General features: G+C 41.3%; 1 protein-coding gene across 7 annotated transcripts in view; it reads right to left on the reverse strand.

Moving 5' to 3' along the window:
- UBLCP1 (ubiquitin like domain containing CTD phosphatase 1) overlaps positions 1-26114 on the reverse strand; it is a 261529-nt gene that overhangs the window by 4860 nt on the left and 230555 nt on the right. For 6 of the 7 annotated variants that reach the window (XM_074390300.1, XM_074390299.1, XM_074390298.1 and 3 more), the window contains one exon: positions 317-1402. The gene's annotated coding sequence lies outside the window, so the exon portion shown is untranslated. The remainder of the gene's footprint in view (positions 1-316; positions 1403-26114) is intronic. The other variant, XM_074390296.1, reaches the window with a different exon arrangement.

Consider the following 26114-nt stretch of genomic DNA (forward strand, 5'->3'; position numbering starts at 1 on the left):
CATTACCTGATCAGTTGTATTTTAGCTGTAACGAAGTACTACTGCCAAAGCATTGGAGCAAGATGTCTAATTCCTTCTCTCCTTTACTTGTTGGGACTATCCAAACCCAGCAGGTTCTATGCTATTGCTCACTGAATTTGCTCCCTATATTGCAGGTGTCTCTTTCTCCTCTCTCGGCCTGTCACCCTGAGTATCAAGGTGACCGTGTTAGTTAGGACATTTCTCATTGCAAGTGACAAAACCCAATTAAAATCAACATAAGCAAAAGAGGGAATTTACTGGCTCATTGGACTGAAACATCCAGGGGCAAATCTACCTTCAGGCACCATGTTCAAGGAATTTCTCTCTCTCTGTCTCACTTTTGTTTTCCTTTATGTTGCCTTCATTTTCAGGTCCAGGATCTCCTCAAGAGTTTATGGCCACCTGCAGCTTCAAGCTTATATCCATGCAGTTTAGTGACTCTAAAGAAAAGAGAGAGTCTCATTCTCAATTGTTCTGGCAAAAATCCTGAGGCTGATTTTCATTAGACTGTCTTAAGTTCTCATTCTTGAACCAAATACTGTAGCCAGAGGGTGTAGAACATTCTGGTTGGCTGAACATTGGTCAAGTGCCCACTGTGGGTGAGAAGGTCGGCCTTACCATTACCACATGGAATGAGAATGGCAGACAGGTGGTTCTCCAAAGGGAAGAGCTGAAAAAAATAGAAAGAAAGGATAACAGGCAGGGAAAACTACCTAAGCCCAGCACATTGAAGCAAGATGTCTAATTCCTGGAGCAGAGATAGCCATGCTACAATGTATTCTGTTCCCAGATGATGACCTGGCAAGATATTCCCATACCTAACTGAATTAGGCTGGCTTGGGGACCCTGACGCTCCGCACTAGCAAAACAAAACAAAAGCTGGCCCTTTACAAACATTGTAGAACACATTACAGAATTTTATGGTTGAAAAGGACCTTATCGATCTTCCAGTCCAGCCATTTAATTTTGACATTTAAGAAAATCAACAGAATTAACCATTTTGAGTCAGAAAATTCAATAAACCATTCACTGAGCACATAAGCAAAGATGAGCATGCTCTTTTGTGGAAGCATCACTAGAAAGTTTTGGAGTCTTGGGTTCTGGTGGCCGGAGGTGGCAAGTTCCCTCAGCAATTTGGTACCTGTCTTCCTCTGTCTGGAGATTGATAAGGCTTTTCTCAGTGATGTACTCTTAGGGTCAGGACTAGAACCCACGTCCCCAAGCCTAGGACTCTTTCTTTCAACCCTGCAGTTTTTTGTGGGAAGTATCTCCTTTTCTTACCTTGGCTGTATTTTCTTCCCTCTTCACTGTAATTTATGCTTTCCACCCATCAAAGTTCTCATCTCCTTCAGCCAGCCTTTAGTGACTGCTCTCCTAACACCTAATTTTAGTGGGAAAGTAGCAATAGGTGAGACGTGGTTGGTGCCCACAAATTTATAAGATGGGCGTCAAACTTCTTGAAAAATACCACTTTCCTGCCAGCTCACCCCTTTCTGCCACATTTTTCCCTTCAGTCTCAACAGTTCAGAACCCTCCCCAACCTAATTGCCCCAAATCTCCTCCTCCTCAGGGAGGCTGTGTGGACACAGACTGACTGTTCACTCTCTTACCCCACGGGCCCTGAATAATCTTTCTTGGAGCTCATTCTGCACCACTGACACCCTCCATTACAATTTAACGGCAAGCCTAGTAAAAAGATGATGCAGTTTATTGGCAATTCAAATCAGGTTATTGGGCGCCATCTGCCTTTCTTCAAATTAATGGAAAGAAGGAATGGATCCTTTGGGCTTTGTTTATTTTTAGATTATCACAAAGGAACCCAGCAAGCTGCCTCTAGACCATGTTAATTCCCACTGTAAATGAGGCCAAAATACCAAGGGGCAGCAGGGGGTGGTAATAAGTGACAGTAAACAGATCTCAATTCACATGCAGAGATCATGGGAAAAGCAGAGGAAAGTACTCCTGTCTTCCTGCCTTCATAATGTCATTTCCCTTCCTGATGTTAGATATAGTGAACCCCAAGTTTCTCTTCAAAGAATCTATACATAGGTATGTTCAGCTCTCTTCTTTAATTCTCTATTTTAAAGTTTAACTTCCTTGCAGTTCCAGTAAACAACCTTCTCCACCGGTTCTAATCAGTAGTTCACATTTGTTCCCCTAGCCCCTAGGCTCCATCCGGACTCATCCCAGTCACTTGCTTCCATCACCTGCTCCAGTCACCTGCTCTGGTCACCTTCTTTGACCTAGGTCACCTCTGGCTACCTGGTCTGACCCACCCACAACTACCCTTCCCACCAAACCACCCACCCTGCCACTGCAGCTCGGACCCCTGCTCTCTTTAAAATAGTGAATCAGGATGAATCTAGCTTGTGTGGTCTAACCCTAGCCAATAAGGGAATGACAGAGCAACAGGGGCAACCCCCATCAGGCATAAGCACCCTTTTTCCTCCCTTGTCCAAATGTGTGGTCACCATTGCTCCATCCATGAGCTGCACACTTCTATAGAAGTAAACTGCCTTGCTGAGAGGATTTATCTTCAAGTGCTATTTCTTTTGCAGCACTGAAATTTTACATATAACGCTGGACCAACTGGGGAAAAAAAGCCAACAGAATTATAACCCCAAGGAGGTAGCTAACTGAGACTGCCTGAGTAACAGAAGTGTGGCAAGAACGTTCTCTCTTCTGCAACCCGTATCAAATTCAGGCCAAGCTGGTGGTTATGTTTCCCTTTTGATTTCAGTTCTGGAGGCAGTTGGAGCTCCAGAGACCTGGAAAATACTAGACAGATCAACTTTGGACTTGACCAACAAATTCCCTCCACACAGTGCCCCTCCCTCAGGCTGACTTTCTAAAGCTCTTCCCTTCACAGGCACTGGCCCTAGAAGGCTCCAGTTAAAAAGCAAACAGGTTACCCAAGAGATGAACAAGTAACTCATTAACAACTGCTATCCCATCAGCACAGATTCCTGAGCAGATGGCTGCACTGCACTCTGAGGGAACAAGCACTGGGCTGAGAAGGGTGGATAGGTTTAGGACTGAACATGAGTCTCCTGGGAGCAAAGACACAGAAGAAAGGGAAGATTCTGGTGGGAGAGAGAGATGAAGATATGATACCTAGGTTCTAGGGAGCTTGGAGGCAAGGGTGGAGTATTGCCCAGAAAAGAGGAAAAGAAAGTGATGGAGAGCTAGAGAAGTCACAGAAAAGGGCAAAGAGATTTCAAATATAATTTTTGCTAAGTGTATTGTCCCAGATTGGAAGGAATATCAGAGCATTTGGTTTTTCCACCTTTAATACAGTCATAGGTATTTCTGGGGTGGGGGACAGGAGGCAGGGGAAACAGAGGAGGCTATTTATTTTAGTAATCTATACACTGATGTATTAATAAATTAAAATGATCTTATTGCTGTAATTTGTTTTGTTTGTTATAAAGCATAAGAACAACTTTTAACAATTTCCAGCAGCAATTATTTCATTTGGGAGTATTTTTTGCAATAGACTATAGTGCACAATTGTCCACTATTTTACAACCACCTATTGACATCCTGTCAGTACCTCATAATTATAAAAGTATTTCATCATTAAACGTGCCTGAGAAATGCTGAAATCCACACTCTGATTCCTTCTGTTTCAAGTGGTCATTGTTTGCACACACCCAGCAATGGAGAATGCCATGCCACCAGCAGTGGCAGCTCACTTTGCTGTTGGAAAACACCACTGGGCAGAGTAATCTCTTTATGTCAAATCCAGTGGTTCTCAAACTTTAGTGCACGTAGTAATCAGTGTAGAGTTTGTGAAATCTGCCTTGCTGGGTCTTATCCTCAGAGGTTCTGACTCGGTAGATGGAGGGTGGGGGCCATAGGATTTGCACAGGTGACTTAATCCCATCCATCCAAACTAATCTCCCTGTAGTTTCCACTCTCTCTTCCCTGTAATTCCCAGAACCACCCAGCAAATCGAATTCCCTTCCTAGTGTGCAGAACTTCAAACACTTCAGCCCAGCTTCCCGTTGCAATATAAGCATCACCAGGGCAGGGACAGGGGTCAGTACTGGTTTTCTGGCCTTCTTCGCAGTGACTTAAATGGTGCTGACAATAGTGTGCACGTAATGAAAATCTGTTGAGTGACTGGAACGGAGTAACTGCTATATAATTGTTGCTTGTTATTATCACTTCTGAGGAATAGAAACCTCACAAGACAGATCTTCCTTCCAGAGGGCTCCAAGCTAAGCTGCAAATGCACTCTTACCCCATCTTCTATGTTTCTAAACCTCTACAGGGCCGAGAATCAGACAAAGAGTGTACTTTTGCTTTGCGTAAGTGATATCTAGGTTTTTCCATGCACAGACCTGACCGGGTTGATGTTACATTACATCTTTTTAGAGAATGGACTTACAAAAAGAGTGACACAGTGGATATTGTCACCAAAGAATTCTCTTACCGAGTGGAAGGAAATAGTAGAATAATGAAACTTGGCAATTGGATGGGAAATGGAAGAGTAAAACCAGTCTCCTGTAGTGGATGTGCTCCAGACCTCCTGGTAGTAATTTACCCTCCTGGTAGTAATATTAAAACCCCATAAATGGAAAAGAGCACAAAAGTGGGCATGCCAAGGGCCTGGTGTGAGAGCAGTAGGTTCTTACTCCTGGCTTTTCCAAGGGAATGGATGTTTCTCTGGTCTATTTCATTATTATTGCCATTCCCACCTTGGGCATGGTGTCCCTCCATCAGCGATGAAGCTGTTTTGTACCTGTAGCTGGCCTCCTTGCTTCTCCAAATGCCTGCAGGGCCAAATGGCTTCAGCTTAAGGGAGAAGAAATAAAAAGCCTTTGAAATGAATCATCCTAAAAGCAACTCATTTTTTGTTTGAGGGTATAAGTGGGGTATTTGAGAGCTGACTGGAAAACTTCCTTTTCAGAGCCCTTCCCAATCTCAGAAACAAGTTATTCCAAAGCCATCCCAAGCAATTATCTCAGCAAAGAGACAAAACCAGAAGACACTATTTCTATAATTACAACTAATTACAATCTCATGATTCCATTTAATCTCCATATAAGAAGTTCACCAATTGAAGAACAGCATTGATCCTCTGTGGCTGAGCCAATTAGATATTGTGGTCCAATCCGAATGGTTACCCAGCCTTGGCCAGGATGAACTTGTTTAGAACTTTATTTTTATAGCCTCTGAGCCATCCCAGATTTTAAAGGGACACGAAATCATCCATTTGTGCATGTCTGCTCCAGCAAGATCTGCATACTTCAAAAATCATTAAGAAGTTAATACTGAAACCCATTTCACCTTTCTCCCCAATGAGATTTTTTTTTTAACATTGAAGTGTTCAGATTTCCCCAAGAAAAATTAAAATGATTCCTTAATACCTTGGAATTTTGATCCAGATAGTCTAAGAGAAAAGAGATTACAAGTGACATCTCAATTTCAGGCTCCTCATTAGTCAGGGACTTGATTTCCGATGATTGCTCTGCTAATTGACTCGCAAGCTGACTGCTGCTCTCTGGGGAAAGAACTCCGTGAATCCTGCTTCCAGGCCTCCAGGGGTTTGCAGGCTCTTGCCTTTCACTGTCTGAGGGTCCCTGGGCCTCCAGAGAAATCACAGAGGCAGCAGAGTCTCTGTCATTTACCTACCCTGAAATCCGAGGCAGGTTATTTATCCTCTCTGACCCTCCTCTTCCTTGGAGTATAGAAAAAAGAAAATGCTGCTGGCCGGAAAATTTGCTCTAAGGATGAGAGCATGTATTAGGGGCCATGCACAGAGTCGGTGCCCAAACAAAATCACTTATTTGTTTCTTCAACAAAAAGTTAAGCACAAGAGTGGACATGTAACATCCAGGCCCTGTTTTCCTGTCCATTATAATCTGATGAGGAAAAGAGATATGAATCAAATAATCCCCCAAATTATTTACAAACAGAGATAAGCGCAATAAAGGGAAAGAATCCAATTTTGTGAGAACTTACAGCAGAGCAACTGCTAGCTTGGTGGAGATGGGAGAAAGACCGAGGTCAGGGGAGAGGGGAGGAAAGATGGAGGATTCAATATTGGAACTGAGCTCTGAAAGGTAAGAGTCTGGGGAGGAATCCACGTTGTAGTCACTGAGGGGGCAGGATAGGGAAAGAAGCTATTGGAGAGAGCAAGGGCAGCATGGCAGAAATGGGGCTGGACTAATCACCAGCAATTTTACATAAGTTATTGGCAAGCTTTATCCCACGTAGGCATACAGCGAAGTCCTTGATTAAATGACAAAAATTTCCCAGTATATCTTAAGAAATAACTTTTAATCTTGCTATGAAATAAGACTTGACAGAAATACTTCCTGATCAGGTTACTGATTTCTCTGAGAAATGCTTAATTTATGTGAAAGGAGAAAAAAAGGAAAAATATATAATTATATATGGCTACATAATTATATATAGTAGATAGGTAGAAATTGAATAAATGAATGCATTATAATTTGTAATAAAGAGACAGATTTGGAGTTGGCAAATGATCTGAGATAAGGGCTCAACCCTGATCACTACTAGCTATATTACCTTAAGCAAATGTGTTATCATTTACTCAGAATTTTCTCTGTGACAGGCATTGTGCTAAGTGCCTACACAACATGTATCATTGAATTTTTGCAGCCAGCCAGTGAGGTACCCAAAGTCCTCTTTACCATCATCATTATCATCTCTACTTTACAGAAGAGACAGAGGCTTCGAAAAATTAAGTGACATGCCCACTTTTACATGTGTGATACATAAAAATCTTGGCATATGAATCCCAGCCACTGGCTCCAGAATCTGCATTTTAAAATCAGAGCATCATTTCCTCTGTCCAGCCAGAAAGTGGTTCTGAAGATGAAACAGTCACAGAATCCCTTTATAAAACCCTCAAGGCCTCACCAGTGGCAGAGGCCGCCAGGATGAACAGCTCTGCCTGCTTGCCTTGAGACCAAACCCTTTCAGGTTCCCTCTGACTTGATTCCAACTATCCAATCTGGGTCTTCAGAAGGAGTTTCCTTAGTAGCGTGCTTCACCTGCCCAGGGGCTCATGCCTCCACCATAATTGCTGGTAAAGTACCACATGCATGTGCACGTGTGCACTTTTTTTGAGGTTGGTTACCCAAAATGTTTATTAGCTTCTGGGAAGGGGAATCTTCTCCCCAAATTCTGAATCAACAGCATTTATTCAAAACAACAAGGGACTGAGAAGTTCAGGAGAGATTGTTAATTCAGTCTGGTCTCAGACAGGAGTCACTCGCTCACTAAACACTTTAGGTGGGTCAGGATGTGTCAGTCTAGAGGTCTAGCCATGGCTGGAATCCTTTAAGAAATTATTTCCAGTTTACTTGAAACAAAACAAAATGAAAAACAACTTACTCCTTCTTTGTATATTTAGGAATTAAATAACTTACAGAAAAAAAATCTAAAACACATTAAAATCTGAACAATCTGTATCCTTCAAGTTCTGTACAGCCTTCACCAATGTATATTGAAAATGCTTTAGCAGAGTTGCAATTAGTATGTACCTTCCCCTTGACACTGGTTTTCACCAATGGTATTTCATATAAACGTTTTCATGCATTGGCATGGCCCAGGTGCTTGTTATTTTAATAACCTGATAGTATTTCATTCTGTTAACATTTCTTGAATGCATTTAAGTTAAAAAAGAAACTCAATTTTTAACCTTTGACTCCTTGATTTTTGCTTTAACATTTTAAAAAACTGATATGAAAAATGCTAACAATGCATGACTTAAGGGTTTCAGAAGATAGGCTTTGGAATCCAACAGACAGATATTTGAATACCATTTCTACCTCTTACAAGTTATTTGACCTTGAGCAAATCACTCAAGCTGTCTGAGCCCTAGTTTCCTCATTGTAAAACAGGGATAATAGCGATATCTTCCTCTTCAAATTGTTGCAAGATTAAGCAATGTAATATGCTTAAAGTGCTTTGCAGAGTGCGTGGTACATGCTAAAAGCTTGGTAAATGATAGTTCTTGGCATAATAGACAGGAAATAGAGTTGTACCCACCTAAGGCATTTTCTTTAAAAGGGTGAAAATGTTATTTTTCCAAGGTCATCAAGGAAGGAAATCAGGGGAAATAAGGAAGCATCTGGATTGACCACATGTTGGTGTCAATTTACTTGCCAATTCCAAGTTTGGGTGTCTGAAATGACCATTTTCAGTCCTAAAACGATGATGGCAACCTGGGGCTAGTGTACATGAATAAATATGTTCAGGGAATAAATACACTCTACATGTCTCAGCCATGATGCCTCTGTTCAGCCTCAATGCTGCCCACCTTTCTGCAAAGCAGGTTCTTCCACGCCAAGACAGCCCTCCACCACCACCACCATCAAGGAGAATTTTCTGACACCTTCCCCAACCAATTGTCTGAACACGTAAGCTAGACAGAATCATGAAATTCTCCCTTGTCCAACTCAGTTGCTTTATAGATCAGAAAATGCAAGGAAATGAATTTCCAAGGTTGCATATCTACTTAATGGCAGAACTGGTATGTACAGAACCTGGTCCCTTCTAATCATCAACCCACAGATTTTCGAATCAGTCGTTTGTGTTTCACCCTGATGATATTATATTGAGCCATGAATCTCCTAGACTATTATTGACTTGATCGTTAATTTTTTGTTCCTAAAATTAAATGTAAAAGGAAATATTATATAACTAAATATTAATTGATCAAAATAGTATTACCGATTACATGAAATAAAAGATAGTCATAAAATAAATAGCAGAGCTATAATGAAATTCTAGTTAAAATGCAATGATTTATCAGAGGATCAGAGATGGAAGCAAATGCTTTCATCCACAAAAGAAGAGAAAGGAGGGACGACATTGCAGGCAAAGGTACAAAGCAAGCAAAGTGATAGAGGAAGCACCCAGCACTGAGTGACAGAGACTTCTCCTCTTAACACCTGATTAATTGGCAGCAACAACAAAACAAACACCCAAAGGGCAGCAGGGTCTCACATTTCCTAGCTACAATTTTCAGAGATCGATGATAAACTCTGTGAGGGAAAAGTTCCTCCACTCTTAAGGGTGGCATTGGGTAGAAGGGGAGCTTTCACCAAGGATGCTTTAAGTTTCAATTGCGTGCCTTAGAAAGTCCTGCAATTGGCATGGCCTAGAATATCAACACAGGGGCAGGAAGCTTTCAGTCAGCCTCAGTGCAGCAGAGAGTGAGGAAGGAAAAATGTACTCATTAGGATTGTTGGCCTGGAAAACCTTGAGCTATACCGGTGAGGTAGGAGCTTAGGAAGTAAGGCTTGCTCCTCACAGTTAAGTGCTAAGTGCTGTAAATGACTCGGGGCTGGCTCATTATGGACCTATTTCAGCTAATCCTCCACTGGCAACAATCCTCCTCTTTTCTGGGACTGTGGAAGCCCGAGGAAAACCACTCCTTTTCCAGTCAGGCTTGAGAGGGAAGAGCCACCCTTCTTTGATAAATCTCCAAGCTCAGGCCGGGTGCAGTGGCTCAAGCCTGTAATCCCAGCACTTTGGGAGGCCGAGGCGGGTGGATCACAAGGTCAAGAGATCGAGACCATCCTGGTCAACATGGTGAAACCCCGTCTCTACTTAAAATACAAAAAATTAGCTGGCCATGGTGGCACGTGCCTGTAATCCCAGCTACTAGGGAGGCTGAGGCAGGAGAATTGCCTAAACCCAGGAGGCGGAGGTTGCGGTGAGCTGAGATCGCGCCATTGCACTCCAGCCTGGGTAACAAGAGCGAAACTCCGTCTCAAAAAAAATAAAGAAAGAAAGAAAAAAATAAATAAATCTCCAAGCTCACAGGATTCTTCTTACTATAGCTAGTGCTAAAAAGTATAGAGTTTGCAGGTCTCTGAAGTGTTCAACACCCATTCTACCCCTTCCTGATTACACAACAATATTAGCATGTCTATTAGACATCCTATCCATCTTCTCTATTAGATGCTATGTTTCTAGAACAGTTATCCGTATAATCACTTCTCTGTGCATTAATCCAATCAATAACTGAGTGGCTCAACGTACTCACCTCCATTTTAGACCAAAAAACTTTATTGTACTTATTTCTATTGGAATCTGGCCATTATCCACATCTCCAGCCTCATCTCCCACTACCCAGCACCTAACACTGTAGGCTCCAGCCACATGGACTCTTCTTCCTAGATAGGGAGCTGGGCCTCCTCTCTCCCACCGTAAAGCATTCAGATGTGCTGACTCTTCTGTTTGGGCATGGAACAAACATTCTTTTCCACCTTTCTCCATCATCTAATGCTTCTACCCACCCTTCAATCTCAAGTCTCACCCTGCCCTCCCAAGCCTAACTCCCAGGCTAGACCAACTTCTTAAATCCCAGGCAACTGAACATGTGTAGTCTGTAAGTACAATGAGGCAAGGGATATTGTCTGGTTTTGCTTCCCAGCAACTAGCACAGTATCTGGCCTAAAGTAAGTACTCAGTATATGTTTGTGGTTTTAATAAATGAATAAATGAACAAATGTGTTCTTTCCCTCAGGGTTCTGTCATATCCTTGAGGGCCATGAATAGTATCTCTTATTCTGAGTGCATTGCACCATGTCTGACATATGAGCACTTAGTAAATGTTTGTTGAATGAATAGGAAACTTCCATGTGCAAATCTCCACTTTAAAGCACTGTGAAGGACCACAAATAAAAAGTTACACAAACAACAAAAAGCCAAGCACATAAACATATGGTCCCAAACCTCAGAGAGTTTTCAGCAAAATACAGGAAAGGGGACAAGGACATGATAACTATAATGATGGCAAGAAGAAATAAAGGGCACAGAAGGAGTACAGACAAAGGGGCTAAGGAAGCTCAGAGTAAGGGAGATCACATCTGAGGAAGAGTATGGACAGGTTTTAGGGAGGAAGCCCTGAGCCCAGCAGCTGTCTTAGTCTTTATCTGGAAGCCAGGTGTCCAGCGCTCTGTTGGGCAGGGCTGTTCCTGGGTCAAACATGAGTAGGGGACGTGCCCACCTACCACCAATCTACTTTTGAAGCCTTTTTCTGTTTCATGAAGGCTCTAAGCAGGGCAGACAATTTAAAAGCCTACAGGAGCCGAGAAACTAAGATAACCAAAAGGTGCAGGTTTACTGTGGCCAGTTCCAAAGCACATCTCCCACCTCACAGGCAGAGGCAGCTGCTACTCAACTACTGTCAGTTGTCATCCTGTGTGAATATCAGCCCTGTGTCGTGATTTTTATTCCCCAAGAAAATACAGAGATCCAGCTTCCTAAGTGAAATCTTCCAGTTTTTAAATGTTGGCAACTAATTCCATTTTTAGGCTCATAAAACACTCTTTAGGTCTGTGGATGGCATCCAGACTGCAGACCTCATCCAGTCATCAACAGCTTACATCATCAGCTTAAATCAACAGGCTTACAACCTCTGTTGTAAGATTAAACTTGTGAAAAATTAAAGCCACTATTTTGTGGCCATGTAATTAGCAAATGTTAACAAATCTGATCAAATCAGATGTTGCCAAGGACGTGGAGCAACAGGAACACTCATATTCAGCTGCTGGGAATGACGACTGAAACAGCTGCTCTGGAACACAAATTGGCATTATTGCGTAAAGATAAGGACATTCATATCTTATTACCTAGCAATTCCATTTTTGGCATATTCTCCAGGGAAGTTATTGCAAATGTACACAAAGAAACATATAACATATAAAGAACATACAAGAATGTTCATAACTGCATTATTTACTATGGCAACAGACTGGAAACAAATCAAATGCCAATTAAAAGAACAGATAAACTTTGGCATAATCACAGAAACAGAATAAAAGTAACTAAAGTGTTACCAATGAACATGGATATGGTGTCTTGAAGGGTCAGTTATAGCCTTCTAAGTAAGATCTTTCTTCTAAGGTCTCTAAGATCTTCTCATCTCTAATGTGAAACAATCCTAGATATTACATACCCGTTGTTAGTGTAACCTTTATTCATTCAGCAACTATTTACAGAGCATCCATATGCCAGATATTCAGCTAGATGCTGAGGATACTATGACAAATCAGATATGGCTCCTGTCCTCACAGTGTGGTGGGAGAGACAACATTAAACAATCAAATAAGTAAATAGAGATGTATAAATGGTGAAAAGAACAGGATGCTCTGGGAACATAATGGAGGAGGAATATAGCTTAGATGAAATAGGGAGGAAGGAATATGAAGGGTTACAAAAGTCCTCTGTAGAAGGAACAATTAAGTTGAGGTCGGTGAAGTTAGCCAGGAAAGGAGAAAAGAACATACCAGGTAGAGGGAACAGCCCTGGAAGGACCCCAAGCATGCAAACAGCTTAACCTGCTCAGAGGGATGGAAAGAAACTCAGTGTGGAGCATAATGCATTAACTTTGGAAAGCTTGCCTGCAATGAGGAAAAAGTCTGAGTTCATACTTCCACCCAATTTTCAAGATGGTTGGCAAGCAAGCCAGAATGATGTATGAAATCTAAATGTCAAAACAAAACAAACTGCATTTAACCCACAGGCTCTTGCTATATGAACAAAACATTCTACTAAACTACAATCCATTAGAAGAAAGAGAATATTAAGTTCAAATGTTTCCCTTCTGCCCATGCTGAAGGACCAGAGGTTAAGACCAGACACTCAGAGGATCAGAGTTCATTACCCAAAATATTTTCAGATATTAAAGCTAGACAAATTCATGTGATCTGCTCAGCTCCATGAAAGAAAGTATTATAACCATTCAATGATTGCTTTTCTTGTGGTTTCCAATTCACAAATTGTTGCCTCTCTATGCCATTTCCATGTATCTATATATGGGTGTATATATGTGTACATATACCCACACATACACATATACCACATAGACATACAAATATTTCAGAATCTAACTTAAAATTTTCTGCCCTTGCTGTTTGATCCTTGGTGCCTTGGCCAGAAACCCCAACTAAGCACAGCTCATATGCTACAGTTAAACTTTTTAAAAATTTTTGTCTCTTAGGTAATTATGAATGGGACAGCAACAGGGCCTCTGGCAATAGCCCACTAGAGACTTAAACAATTGGCACCAACACTTTTTAGGAACGGGCAAGCAGTATTTTAATTTCAATAATGGTTTTTGCCAAAAGCCCTCTATAACTAATTTTGCAGTCAGAGTCCACAAGACCTATTTAGTGTTTGGCTAAATCTCATGGAACATCTTGTTTCCCTTCAGTTTTTCATTAGTTTGGATTAAAAATAAAAAAGCTAACAAGCATGGCTTGCATGAATATTTGCAAATTATACCACACCAGCATTTTCAGAAGGGACCCCACTCCCTTTTCTCCTCATCTGAAATCCCTTCCTATCCACAGTCAGTTTGGCAATGCTATCTCCGTGCCCTGGAAGAATGTGGCCTGACCTGGCTCCAAGCAAAAGATGTGGAGAATGGCTTGTTCCTTACCACACATGCACATGGATTTTATAGTTGCTGTCATCTTTGCAGCTTTTTGATTTGCCAGGAGCCCAGCAAGGAGCATAACCTTATACCAAACAGCTCCCACTATAAGAGCTCTAAGTGAAACTAGCAAGCAAAGAGGGGTGGGGTTCAGGAGATGCATGCAGAATAGAATGTCCTGGAACTACAGGTAGACGAATTGTCTTTCAGGATCCATGACTCACACAGGTGTCTGAAAATTTTTCCATGAAAAAAAGGTTGAAAGTATGGCATAGCCTGCTTTTATGATGTAAGTGCAAGTGATTGTGCTAGGCACTGGGGTTACTTTAAATGAAGATGTGAGTTATTGCTTGCAATTATTCACCACCCACATTCACTCATTGACATGCAACTTGCTGTGCTTTCTGGGGATTACTTTGGCCTTGACCATGTGTTAAGCTTTGGCCAATACAATTAGAACAGGCATGATATGAGCCACATCTAGGCAGAAGCTTTAAGAGGCATTGCCAGCTTCTGTAGATGTTTTACTTCTCCCCTCTTTGCTAAGAACTGCATGTCCCAGACAAAGGCTGTTCTCTCCACCAGACTTAGAATGAGAAAGATACATGGAGCAGAATGCTGCCCAGAACAGTACCACAGCTGATCTGAGTGTTACAAGGGTGAAAAAATAAATGCTTGTTGCTGAAAGCCGCTGAGATGATTGGGTAGCTTGTTAGATTAGCAAGCCTGATTAATGCACTTATCAATGCAGAAAAACAGAATTGATCCCTTAGCTTATGGACCTGATGAAGGCAGACAATAAACAGATGAACCAACTAATAATTATCATAACCACTTATTTTTACATTGGGCAACATCTATATACATATCTTCCATTTACACCTCTTCCACATCCAACCACATGTGGCCCTGAGCCTGCTTTCTTCTGGCCACATTCTCTGCTTTGACAACTCCACCTATTCCTATGGCTTCCAGAAGCACCTTTTTCAAATGTCTCTCAAGTTTACTTCTGTGGATGACATCCAGACTGAAGACTTCATCCAGCCAGGCACAGCTGGCTTACAACCTCTGGCCTAAACAGACTAGGCTTGTGAATAATTAAAACCACCACTTTGCATCCACATGATTAGTAAATGTTAAGAAATGTGATCAAATAAAATGTTGTCAAGGAAGTGGAGCAACAGGAACACTCATACTTGGCTCCTGGGAGTGACAATTGAAACAGCTGCTCTGGAAAACAAACTGGCATTATCATAAAAGGAAAAGGATATGCATATCTTATGACCTAGCAATTCAATTTCTGGGCATATTCTCTAGGGAAATTGTTGCTATTGTTGTGCACATGCTAGACCCATATATCCAACAGACAGCTTGATATCACATCTGCAGGACCACTTGTAAGCCTACACTCACCATGAGCAGAACTGAATACATCTATTATCTCTCATGGTTTCTGTGGGTCAGAAATTCAGGAAGTGCTCAGCTGGATGGTTCTTCCCTGTGGTCTATTAATGAGTGTGGTGCTGAAACAGTAAGAGGGGCTGCATGTATTTGGTCTGTTCAAGGCATTCTCTCTCTCTCCCTGCCCTCCTACCTCCAAATGTGGTCACAGGGCCTCCCTTTATGGCCTCTCCATGGGTGGAAAGTTTGGGCTTCCTTACAGCATGATTGCCTCTGGACTGTCAGGCTTTTTACATTGTGACTGAAGGTTCAAGGGTGAAATTATTCCAGACAGCAAGACAGAAGTAGAGTCACTTCCTGTGACTTTCCATCAGAAGTCATGTAATATCACTTCCACCATATTCTCTTGGTTACTCACAAATGATTAGCCCGCTCAGAACCAAGAACAGTAGAACCTGCTTTATTATGTGGTGGGAAAGAAGATCATGTTGTATTTATTTGTGGACAATACAATTTGCCACAACATTAATCAGATCCTCCTCCCGCTTCTTTTCTGTGACTGGTACCACATCCTGACATTTTACTTCCACAGCTGTTCTCTGTTTTTCATTCTCATAACACTCTCTTTAAGACTAGGTTTAAACAACGTTCAGTATGGGTTAGTGGTGATGTTAGCTGATTCTCACTCCAATTTATCTTCTTTCCTCTTCACTACTACCTAGTCTTTCTTCCTAAAGCAACTCCTGATCCTTTACACATCTGCAGAGGGGATGACATATAGCAGGTTCTCTTTAAAGATTGGGTTTTCCTGAAAATCTTTGAGGACTCTACTATATCTGCTTGGTTAGGGACAAAGTCCTTGGTCTGAGATTGAAAAATGTCTATGATATTCATTCACTTGTTCAATAAATATTTATTGAGTATCCACTCTGTGCTAGACATTGTGCTAGGAACTAGAGATAAAACAGACCAAGATGAACAAGCTTCCTGCCTTTGCAGAGCTTCTGTGTAGTGGGGAAAACGGAAACATTCACTCATTCATTCAAAAAATATTTAACGTGTTGCACATACAACTGTCCATTCTAGGTAGGAAGACTTCAATATAATATTAATATGTCCACATTGTACCTTATTGAACACAACAAATTTAATTTCCTGCTTCTCTTTCTCTTTAAATATACACTCCAAATAAGCTAGACTATCAATTTATTCCCTTTTTGCTTGCAGAAAGTTGCCATTTCTACATTTTAATTTATGTTGGCTTCTTTGTCTGAAAGTCTCCTTGTTCCTCCCCAATCTTCAAAATTGATCTCAAATCCTGTATACTGTAAGAAATGTTTCACTCTGCTCTTCCTCCTTTGTATCTTCACAGTGTACAGTCTGCATCTTTCTCAGGATACTCCTTATGTTCTGCTTTGCGTGATAGGCAATATATGTGAGTCTTGGCTTCACTACTAGGCCATTAAGCCTTTAAGGGAAAGAACTGCTCCCTATTCACCTTTATTGGTCTTTGTTATCCATACTTACTTATGGTGCATACTCAATATTCATTCAATTAGTGGAAAGCCTGGGAACAAACTTGAGAAAATACCAACATATCCCTGTTTTAAAACAGGGAATATTCTCAGAGTTGTTTGGTTTTAAGTTCTTAAAAATCCAACTCAGTTTGTCTTCAGCAGAAAAATAGACTATATTGGTGACACAATTGAGAAGCCCCTAGGTGGTTCAATGTTGTTGGAAATTTCTTCTTTCTCCCTGTTGGTGCTGCTTGCCACTGTGTTGCTTGTTCCTAGACAGGGTCTCAGGTGAACCGCCAGGCTTCTATAATAACCTTTTACTCTTTGCTAAGGTTCAGGATCAAATGTCATTGACTCAGCTGGGGTCTCATACATAACTCTGCACCAATCACTGTGGCCCAGGAATGTGGCCCTCTATACCTACAAGTATGCCCTAGAGAACATAGAGGAGGGGTGAATTGTCAAGTAGTGCTGTGAGAAAAGCAACCTGATGGGCATGTGAAGGGGGGACTGAGGGCAATGCCAGATAAAACAGGAAAGTCTAAAACGGCATTTGGACTCCAAGATGGGGACCTCAGTTCACCCTTTTCAGGAAAGATTAGCCAAAGCAAAGGAACAGGAAGTATCCTATCAGACATAAGATGCAAGTTTGTGAGCAGCCTTTGGGCAGGACTTAACCCTCAGGCCCACAGAGAGTGAGGAAATCATTGGATTGGCAATAGAACAGGAGTCAGGAAACTTGAATTTTCTCCTTGGCTCTGTGACTTCTCTCTACATGACCTTGAGCAATTCACGTAACCTTTCTGAACTTTAGTTTCCTCATTTCTAAAATAAGTCAGGAGGGCTGTATGGTCACTGACTTCCTTTTCCATCTTCCTTTTCCATTCTGCACTGCTATTTCTGATCTGAGTATAACTGATCCTTCCTTCATAACCACTTTGGAATTTACTTCTCCCTGTCTAGTGACCGAGGTCTTCACAGAGTCATTAAGATTATGACCTCTTTTGCTTACCAGCTGTGGGATTGTGGGCAAATTACCTAATCTCTCTTTGCCTCGGTTTCTTTATCTATAAAATGAGGATAATAATAGTCCCTACCTGTTTGGGTTGTTGTGTGGATTAAATTAAATGAATATATGCAAAGTGCTTAGGACAGTGTGAGGCAAATTTTAAGTGCCACATAACTGTTAGGTACTATCAGAATTATCCGCTGTGTTAATTTATGGCTTCTCTTAGGATAAGAGGCTGTTGAATCCAGGACATGGAAAGATGGACAGTATTTGAAAGATACATTTCTTTGGCCATGTAAATAATTCAGAAATTGACACAATGATAGTCTCCTTTGGCCTTGAAGAAGGAAAGCAGTGCATTGTAGCTGTGGTGGGCATATTTTTTCAGAACTTTAAATTAAATTACATAATTTTGTAAGTCTGATTACATTTCTCAGGCAAGCAGAAAAAGCCCTTTGAAATAAAAACTGCCTGCCCTCCATTCTTGCAATAATTATGGATAGATTTCATTTGCCTGAATCCATAGTCCTGTCCCTTCAACAAACATTGTAACCACCGAAGAAAAAATATCACTTGCGTTAGCCCAGAACCAGTTATACTGTGCCCTTGCTCCCTGAAAACTGCTTTCTACATGCTGCAGGGACAGCACAGAACTTAGGGAGACATACACACACACACACACACACACACACACACACATTTTTTGTTGTTGTTCCCAAGGCTGAAGTCTCACCAGTTTCAGACTCCTTCAACAAATTCCAAATGAGTCATTTCCCAAAATCTTCCTTGTCAGTCCTGCCTCTTAGTGCCAACATTCCCCGTGCAGAAAATAAAATCAAACAAGAAGACATGAAATTCTGGCTTCTAGAAACAACCTCATTTCATTTGCTAGAGTTACTGGGAATTGCTTCCACAGCCTAGGTACTTATGGTAGGACCCTTCTCCTTAGTCTTGAGGCTAAATTCAAAGGAGGCGTGACCTAACTTGGCTCTGAATGCTAAGGGCTTCAGTTAGAAATAGCAGCTCACACCTGTGTTTCTATTTCCCAAGGGCTTTCATTTCTATTACTATATCTGTTTCTCACAACAACCCTGTGGGGTTATGATTATTATTGCCATTTTATAAAATAAGTAACTGAGGTTCAGAGAAGGAAAATGATTTAACTAAAGGCAAAACAAATTCATGTCTCAGCAAGACCAGAGACCAATGTCTCTATGACATCTACCTCAGTGATTTTTCCCAGGAACAACAAATAGAGTTTTCCTCATATGCCATTTCTCCAGGCACATGGGACAAGATCAAGAGCTGCACATTCCGATGGAAATATGTATGTGAGTGTCAAATGTAATTGTACGTTTTGCCTATTGGTGGTGGTGGCTGGCCAAAGATCTAGGATTGAAAAATATTCTAACGTCATGTATAGGGCTGTGATTGTCTCATACACTATGAGACATTGTCTCATACACTATGGGATAAGAAAGTGGTAGCATGTGCACCAGACATCCGCCCTACACTGTATCATGATATCTAGACTCTTTAACCTTCTTATATTTCAGCAATCTATTGATCATTATGTCTTAGAAGCAGAAGAAGTATATATTTTAGTCGCAAGCAAACTCAAATACACTTAAGCCAAAAAAAGGAGAATGTATTATATAAGAGCATGGAGGTGTCTCTTGAAACCCAGTGATAGGAAATGCTGACAGTCCTCTCCATGGACTGAAACCAAGAAATGAAATGTCATCAGAAACCCAGGAAGAATCTTTCTGTCATTTAACTTCTGTCTTTATTCTAACTCTTCTGTACCCCCCCATCTACCCGAAACCCTTCTCTTTATTTTCTTTCTTTCTCTCCTCTAACTCCCTTCAGAGCCACATGTTCATTTGTAGCTGCGTCTCTCTGACCATTTGCTTCATTCTTCTTTCTCTCTAAATTGGTTTTCTCTTTTTCCAGGCACATGGGACAAGATCAAGAGCTGCACATTCTGATGGATATACATATGTGAGTCTCAAATTTAATTATACATTTTGTATCTAGTAGCCACATTTAAAAGAAGCCAAATTAAGAAAAATTAATAATAGAAATATATTTTAATCTATATATTTATAATATCATTTAACATGTAATTTAATATAAAAAGTTAATGAGATAGCATTCTAATTTTTTTCTTTATATTAAGTCTTCAAAGTCCAATGTGTAGTTTACACTTATATTTCAATTTGGATTGGTCACATTTCAGATGGCCAGTGTTTAGTGGCCACCAAACCAGACAGCACAGATCTAGAGTTCAATGTCTTTTTTTCTAGTAGCCAACAGGGAAAGGATTGGCATCTCCAAATCTCTGTGTCAAGCTTTCAGGACAGAATCTGACTGGCTCACATTGAGTCACTTGTTCATACCTCATCCAATCAGCCTTGGCCAGTGTCTTAGTCTATTTTGTGCTATGACAGAATACCTGAGACTGGGTAATTTATAAAGAATAGAGATTAATTGCTTATAGTTCTGTAGGCTGGGAGGTCCAAGGTCAAGGAGCTCAAACCCGGTGAAGGCCTTCTTGCTGCATCATTCCATGACAGAAGGTGAAAGGGAAGAGAGACAAAGAAAGAGAAGAAATAGGCAAAGCTCACACTATCAGGATCTCACTCCCACAATAACAACATTATTATGTTCATGAGGCAGAGCCTCATGACCTTATCACTTCTTGCAGATCCCCGCTTCCAACAGTGTTGGACTGGGGATTAACTTTCCAACACATGAATTTTAGGGGATATGTTCACACCATGGCCACCTGGAAGGCAAAGGTCCCCTTTTATAGACATGGCAGCCAAAGGACAGGGCAGTTCTCAGAGACAAAGATGGAGGACTTGCTTGAGCCTAAAAGATATATAACAATGTTTACAAAGGACTTGTTAGGAAGAACCATCTAGTGTCATCCCGCATTCTCTGGAAGATTCCAGAGGTTCTCCATAATCTTGCATTTGGGGGAATATAAAACAGGTTTCATAAGGCAAGAGCAACCCAAGAATAATAGTGTGCTGCCACCTGGAAAAGATAAATCAAGCATGCATTTCTAATTCAAGAGAGACCCAAAGCTGCCTGGAGAGACAATACTATACAGTACAAACTCAGTGGTGGATCAGAAGTTTGAGGTGGAGGCTTACTTCCACAAGTTCAAGACTCATCTCCTAGAATGAAGTTAATCCAGGAAGAATAATCCCATGCTACTTGGGAATCTAACCTGGCCCTCTGGCCACCCCCCGGGCCTCAGGGGGGAGTATTTTTTATGCCAATTGCCAACACCAAGAGCTCTCCTCTATACAGACACTTTTCAGTTACAAAAACAATTTTTGTGGGAATATCCAGTAATCTCTACTTTTGTTTATGGAAGCTCTTCAATATGAAGAAGGCTTAAGTCCTTAATGAGAGCAGAGGAAATAGCTGTCTCTCTTCCTCAGGACACCAGGGCTTCAAAAGGAGTGTTATGCCACTTACTTAGTGAGCCCTAACCTTTTTATGAGGTGACTGTGTTGACTGTCACAGCTCCTCACCAAACACTTGCTCTTAGACCTTAGGTCAGGGGTCCCCAAACTTTTACACAGGGGGCCAGTTCACTGCCCCTCAGACCGTTGGAGGGCTGGACTATGCAAGGTGTGACACCCTTCACAGCCAGCGCTGCTGCCTCCACTGTCCCAGACAGCGGTATCCAGTGTCACAGGCCCAGCACCGCCTCCAGTGCTGTCTACAGGGATGGCGGTGATCAGCCTGTGACACTGTGTATACAGCGTCCTGGACATCTGCAGCAGCGGTGGGCCTCTTCTGTGGGAAGCCCACTGCTGCATGTTTCCCCTATTATAAGACACCTCCTAAAAATAAGATAGCCCCCGTCTTTTGGGGGTAAAATTAATATAAGACAGGGTCTTATAATAGGGAAAACACGGTGTGTAGTAATGTAGGGGGAGACTTTTGGGCAAAGGGAGGTTATAGGGGCCATTATGTTGCTGTACATTTGGGGGTGTATGGGGACCCTTGTACTGTGTAGTAATGGTTATAGTGCTTTGCCTTTCTTCCTACTTCTGCTGTTATTTCACACTGCTTCCGGTGATGTGGGGCGCCGCAGCCGCAGACCGGATGTGCGTCATGTGACACTGATGAGCTCAGTAAGGGCAAGAACCATGTGAGTCTTCTTCATTGCTTATCACTGGCATGTAGCATAGCACCTGCCACAGAGACAGCCCACAACAAACATAACCAATGAGTGAGCACTGACATGAGTGCCAGGCAATGTGTGAAATGCCAAGTGTGGCAAATGTGCATAAAACAATACAATGCTCAAAGTCAAGGGGGAAGGCAAAACTGAGAAACTTAACATGAGAACATAAACTAATGTCCAATGTTCTCTGGGCTTCATAGTAAAGGTAAAATTTGAGCTACATGTTGTTTTATTTCTTCTGCATCCCCTGGATAAGTCTGATACCTCTCATGTCAATTATCTGTAAGTAAAATAGTTTCTTTTTCTTGAGATATAGTAGACAATAGTAGGTTGTGTTTGGGCTCCATAGTTTTCTTATTAATTGTGCAAAATAAAGCAAGTCTTTCCAGGCCTCACCTTCCTGCGTTTGTACCAACTTTACAGGGCTGTCCAGAGAATTAGATCAATTAATACACATAAAAAGCCTAGCTTGTGACATAGTAAGCACTCTAACTAGATTATTACCATGTAGTTTTAACACCTTCTAAACACTGTATCTAGCCTTCTCTTCAATGCGCATTGGGAAAAAAAGTGCCTTTTTAAAAATGTAATTTACTAATAGCTAATGCAAAAGGGAGTATCAGTTCCAGGCTCTGTCCAAGTTAATATAAATCCCAGGTTAGTGGAGTCTGAAACTCATTGTGACATTATAATTTAGAATGTAAGTATTTTCTCCCTAGATGAGAGAGGAGTTTCACTTACATCACAGAGAACAGTATCCTCATGGCTGCTGAATTTTTTTGAAAAAAAAAATTGTATTACAAAAAAATGGGCAAGGCAAGATCTTTTGTTATGTGAAGCTTTAACTTCAGTAGAGAAATCTCAGATGGGTAGATTATTGTCCATGCCTCCGAGAGACTTTGAATCCCAGGAAATGAGGGGAGGGTCAGTAGGGTTTGTTAATAATGCTCCATTAGCTAGTAAATTTCTGGACTTTGTGGCTACAGAAACTACACACCCTGGCTTGCCCATGACAGTCCCAGTTAGTGCCCATCATTGTTGTTTAATTAACACCTTCTTGCATTCTCAAAACTGCCCCAGTTTGGGTGACAAATTAGATTGTCACCTACTCATGGCTTTTCCTTTCTCCCCAGCAGAGAACCCAAGACCCAACCTGGAGTAGTAATGATGAAAATTATATTTGCACAGCCCTTGATATATACTGGGCACTGTGTTAAATATCCACCATACATTATTTCATTTATTCTTCTCAACAAGGCTCAGATAAGACTTCTAGTAGACATGGGCACAGAAAAGATTTCACCGTACCCCTCAACCATATTCAACATAAGAAATACTATACATGCTAAATTAAATAATTAAAATTCTCATGCATTTTGAAAAATAGCTCCTTTCCTGATGTGTCATTACAAAATTCGGAAGTCATGCATCAAAGCTGAACTTTTCACATTTTCCTTCTCTTTCTTGCTAGGACCTGAAGCACATACTTCATCTGCCTGTGTTCACAGATCTAGAACAGCTCACATAACCCAGCAAGGTGAGTGTGACTGCATCCGTTTTACAGATAAGAAGCTGGAGGTTTAGAGGCATCTTCCCACTGTCACATGGTGGTTCCTCGGTTTTAAAACATGATGCTTAGTCCCCCTCACATTTTAACATTTCTGGAATAAAGAGACTCTCACAACAGAAGAACATTTTTGAGCGTAGTATGTCTCTTCTGACCCATTTTTATGACTTCCATACTGTATCCTATACCTGACAGCTCCTTAGGCTAAAGGACACATGTGAACAGCAAAACTGACATTCAAACCTGCTCAACCTGACTTCTTATCTTTAAACACTGTGCCATGCTGCCTTGAATCAATCTTTATTAAATGTCATTATAAATAAAGAGAAAAATTTTTAGCAAAACTTAAATGTTGTTTTGCTAAACATAGTGCATAAACACTGTTCACAGTGCACTAAACACTATGCACAGTGATCAAATGAGCAAAAGAATACCTACCGCTATGGTTTTCAGTCTTTCAGCTTCTTTCTAATATTCTGTAGGAATGACAAGGGTGGGAACTTGGGAATGAGGATGGCGGGTGGGAAGGTAATAGCACCAAAAGCATAAGGAGAGGGAAGTAGAAAAAGCAAAGCATTGGGGCAAGGGTCCCCAGATTAACTTTTCTGATCTCACTTTGCAGGGAACAGACATCGTATTGTAACTCCTAGTAGGCTAGGTCTTACCTGATTTTGACTGTGCTTAACTATTCTGAGCCTCAGCTTCATCATCTGTAAAATGGATGTAATTAGAGTTGTTGTAGATATGACAACTTGAATCAGGCTGGGGATTTTTCCTGTCCTTCCTCTTGAGCATTAGAAGAGGTATTACAAGAAAGGCATTTAGAACAGCCCCTGGCACACAAAAGTCCTTAAGAAGTGTTATCCATCATTATCTGACATCCCTTCAACCTCATTTGAGGCCACCACCCCTTCCCTCCATCATCCCCCAACACACAATCCCCAGCCATGTTAGTTTTCCTTCAGTTATTCCAACAAACCAGGAGCCCTTTACCTCTTCAGAGTCCTCACACGTGTTGTTCCTTCCTCCTGGCATGCTCTTCCAGAATTCCATCTCTGAAGAGCCAATTCATGCTCATGCTGGAGCCTTAGCTAAATTATCATCTCTTTAGAGGCTTTCCCGGATCCTCTCCAAATACAGTCTCACTCTGTGTCTTTCTATTGTATATCTTTGCTTACTCCCTCCCTATCCTTTATCGAAATCTAAAATAGTTTCATTCATTCATTAGTACAGGTACTTATCACCCACCACCACCACACCAGGAATATACACAGTCCTGCTATTCTTGAGTCCCTGTACCTAACGCATGCAATGCCTGGCACGATAGATACTCAGTAGAGATTTGTTGAATTGCATTTCCCAAACATAATAAATGAAAGCCTCAGAATCTAAATCCAGGTCAGTTTATAGCCAGAGGGAAAGGGAAATGGTTTGTTTTATAAATGGTTTTCTCTCCCATAGGAGCCTCCTTCCATCGAGAGCCTATGACTCAGCATTCCGTTCCAGGTGCCTCTCGTTTTTATCTCCCAGTGCATGTGCTTCATAGTAGGATTAAGTTTTCATGCTCATGTATTTGATGATTTAGGTTCATCTCTGACACTCTCGGGAATAGGCACCTTTCCACGGACCTCTGCTTGAAAGTAATGAAAGCTGCCTCGCAAAGCTCTCATTACTTGTGCTGTTTGGGGAGCTGCAGCTTTATTGAAGGTACTACTACATTGCTTCCTGAATCGAACATTTTCTAACCAGATGCCAGTGGGATTTAGGGAACTCAGATCAGGTTGGGGATTTTTCCTGTCCTTGGCAGGGGCAGAGTGCAGGTTTATCGACTTTCTTGTGCATTAGAATCACCTCCAGATTTCAGTTAAAAATGCACATTCCCAGCATCGCACCCCATGAGAGTGTAAGTCAATAGAACTTTTATTACAGTCATATTTATCCAGAGGACCTTTTATAGCTTCCCATATGCTTGGTGCTGGGACAAGCAGCTTCATATACATTATTTTGTTTAATCCAACTAACAATTCTGTGATGTAGGCATTCCATTTATCCCTCTTCATAGATAAATAAACTGGATATAAGAAAAGGTAAATACTTTTTCCAAGGTTCTGCAGCTCATGAGTGGGGCTCCAAAGTCTAGCTACTCAAAATATGGTCTGTGGACCCACAGATTTGGCATCCCCTGGAAGGTTGTTAGAAATGTAGACTTTTGGGCTGGGCACAGTGGCTCACACCTGTAATCTCAACACTTTAGGAGGCCAAGGCAGGTGGATCACTTGAAGTCAGGAGTTCAACGCCAGCCTGGCCAACATGGCGAAACCCTATCTCTACTAAAAATAAAAAAATTTTAAAAATCAGGTGGGCGTAGTGGTGCACACCTATAATTCCAGCTACTTGAGAGGCTGAGGCATGAGAGGCAAGAGAATCTCTTGAACCTGGGAAGTAGAGGCTGCAGTGAGCTGAGATCGGGCCACTGTACTCCAGCCTGAGCAACAGAGTGAGACTCTGTCTCAAAAAAAAAAAAAAAAAAAAAGAAAGAAAGAAAAGAAAAGAAATGCAGACTCTTGGGCCCTACCTCAGATCTTGTGAATCTGAATCTGCATTTTAACAAGATACTCAACTAACTGATGTGCACATTCAACTTTGAGAATCCTACGCTAGTGTACCTGACTCAACGTTGGGGTTCTTTTTCTCTCCTCTCTTGTCCAGTGGTTTTCAAACATGAGTTCCCATAAGAATCACCCGAGATTCATATTAAACAGGTAATTACTTATCCAGGCTCTACTATCAGATGCTGTAATTTAGTAGTTTGGGGTGGAGGCCCAAGAATCTGTATTTTTAACCAACAGCCCAGATGGTTCTAATGTGAGTGGCCTAAGGATCACACTTAGAGAAACGCAAGATAGGAAATGCATTGGCCTCACTTTTCCTGTCTATTGGAATAAAATAGGATATTT

The sequence above is a fragment of the Saimiri boliviensis genome, chromosome 20 (genome assembly GCF_048565385.1).
Source record: "Saimiri boliviensis isolate mSaiBol1 chromosome 20, mSaiBol1.pri, whole genome shotgun sequence".
Lineage (NCBI taxonomy): Eukaryota > Metazoa > Chordata > Mammalia > Primates > Cebidae > Saimiri > Saimiri boliviensis.